The following is a 2,867-nucleotide window of genomic DNA, read 5'->3' as shown; positions in this document are numbered from 1 at the left end:
TTAGACTTTATTTCATAGTTTGTTCATCACTTTATTATTTAAAAAGTTATATTGGAATAAAATTATTAAAAAATATTCATTCATGAATAGCATTATCTCCGACTTTTAATTCGCTTGATTTGTAATAGATGTCGCACTAGTAAAAATTTATTTATGAATGGACTCGGGTTATTTTTAACGAACAGCTGTTGTATGTGGTTAATTTGGTATAACCTGATTCTGAATTGGTAGTCATGGTTTCTGTTAATTGATACGTAAATATTTAAAGAATGTCATGATCATTTTAGATATATTTTTGTATAAAAGTATATAAGTAACAGTGCAAGTCCATACTATTATATAATTTTAGAAAATATGAAATATAAACAATTTTTAGTTTATTTAAAACCATAATTTATAATTAATATACCTATATTAGTATCTACGGTTAGTGGATAAGAGGGAAAACATTTTTATTTTCTATTCTACTAGAAAAAGTAATTCGTGACAAAAAATATTTTGCTTTTTAATTGAATACGTTTGTCATGAAAAACTGTAATAAATATATATACAGGGTGATCAGAAATTTAACAAAATTAATAACGTTGAAGAATAAACTGCTTTTGTTTTTGATAATATAAAAAAAATGTTAATAAGAAAAGTTGTTCATAACGGAAAGTTACGTTATAATTACGATTTGTGAATAAAGCGGCTTACTTTGGTATAAACAGAAATGGAAAATATTATATTTTTAATAATTAATATTAAGTAATTCTTGATAAAAAAAATTTGCATATTAATATAAATAGAATTTTAATTGTGAATATACATAATAATGAGAAAATATAAAAAATATGTACGATATACTTATTTTGTCCAAAAAATGTGTAAAGAATTATGTACAAAAGGACGATTTGAGTCTAAATTTTTTTTATGAGAAATAGGTAATTCAGTTCACTTCAATTGAAAAAATAGTTGTCTTATAGGTACTTTAATACCTCCAATATAAACAGAAATTCTGTGGAACAGTGTAGTTTAATAAATATGTAAATAAATGAAAGTAATAAAGAAGTAAATAGAATAGGTACAGTAGAACAGGAAAAAATTTAAAAATTCATAAAATAAAATTATTTCTTTTTATTAATTTGAGTTTCTATAATATATTCTGGATCCATACATCTTTTTCCCTGTGGAATATTTTTGTATATTATTTCTGGTAGTATACAATTTTTATAAAATTGTTCCAAATTTGTTGCCATTGATTTTTTCCATAATTCTTCATATTTCTTAATTTGTTCTACATAGAGTGGGTTGTTTTCACCACTATAGGTATATTACGAAATAACATATAGACTTCTTCCGGTTCCGTATCTGAAAGTAAGAAAAGAATTTTACCAGATAATATTTGTTATAAACATAGATAATTATACATTTTTACCTATTATGCTTTTGATTTACCATAATGATATATCTAGTCATATATAGGGTGCCACAATAGTGCGATAAAGTTTAGTATAACTGCCTGTAGTAGTGATACGAAAAAAGTTACTTGCTCGGATTCACATTTTATTATTATTTCCATTATTCATTATTTTCAGACCGAATTAAACGTTCAGAAAATCTTGTTTTTGGCCTGAAGATTTTGCCCTATACAACTATAACTGAAAATAATTATAAACTTTGTCACACTATTGGAACAGCCTGTATGTGCATTGCAACGACAATATGTCATATTTATATTACGGCTAAGTAAGCGGAAAGTCCATTGTCGCATATGTAATTTTTATTTTCAAATAATCAAATACAATACCTACATATTTATTTTAATATCTATTATTTACTTGAATTTAGTACTAAGTACAACTATGCCTAGCAAATTGTAATACTTACTCTGTTAATGTTTTTTCCTTCATATAAAAAATAGTAAACTCCACAAATAAAATATTTCGCAGCCACAACGCAACAATAAAAGATAACAGCTCAAAGATCCATACAAGAAATAATTACATTCGCACCTACTCTGGTCCGAATCCATATAAGTACTAAAATGTAGAAAATAATATGAAATAAAACTTTTAGTTGGCTGCAAATATTATAAATTTGTACAACCACTTGCCATCCTCCTTTTTTGTAAATATGTACATAATAATATGTAGAAGATAGAAAATAGAAATATTTTCAGAACAAAAAACCGGCGGCCGCAAATTGGAGTTTTTATTATTTTATTACCCTTCTCTTTTCATATGCAATTATGAGATAGCAAGAGAGTGGGATGGACGTATAGGCCGGACAACTCATTATCGTGCACGTGTGCGTGCACCTGTCATTTTCTCGTTTTTTTTTAGGTGTGTTGTGCCGGAATTTGGACGAATGAAATAATCATACTATTTTTACTATAAACGTATTTCCTGTAGCGACATCTATATGAATATTGTAGTACTTTGTTAGATGAAACGGGACTTCAATTTCCGTTCTTAATTGATCTAGTCTCCCTGATTTTTTCAATGTATATCTAATAATTTTCACAAAAAAAAGAATATAGCGCTGTATTTCACTCTACGAAATTTAGAAAAGCAGTTAGTAATATGTTTTAAATAGCCAATACGAACTTTTTTGGGCATGTCTTTTCTTTTAAGTTTTTTTCATATTTTTTTTACTGAATTTTTGTTTAAATTAATAAACTGAGTTTGTTCCATTACGAGCTGCGTAACTTCAAACTCTAGTCATTATTTATGGGACAATACAATGTTTTACATTAGTTCCACGTTTACAAAGTAAATTTGATTAAAAGTTACTGAATCATTTATAAAACCACTAAATAATTCAATTTTTAAATGATGAAAAGTACTCCTCACGTAGGTAACTTTCGGAAGCTTCCAGAGAGATTA

Source organism: Anoplophora glabripennis, unplaced genomic scaffold, assembly GCF_000390285.2.
Source record: "Anoplophora glabripennis isolate ALB-LARVAE unplaced genomic scaffold, Agla_2.0 scaffold1204, whole genome shotgun sequence".
NCBI lineage: Eukaryota > Metazoa > Arthropoda > Insecta > Coleoptera > Cerambycidae > Anoplophora > Anoplophora glabripennis.
Note: the sequence above shows the minus strand (reverse complement) of the source record.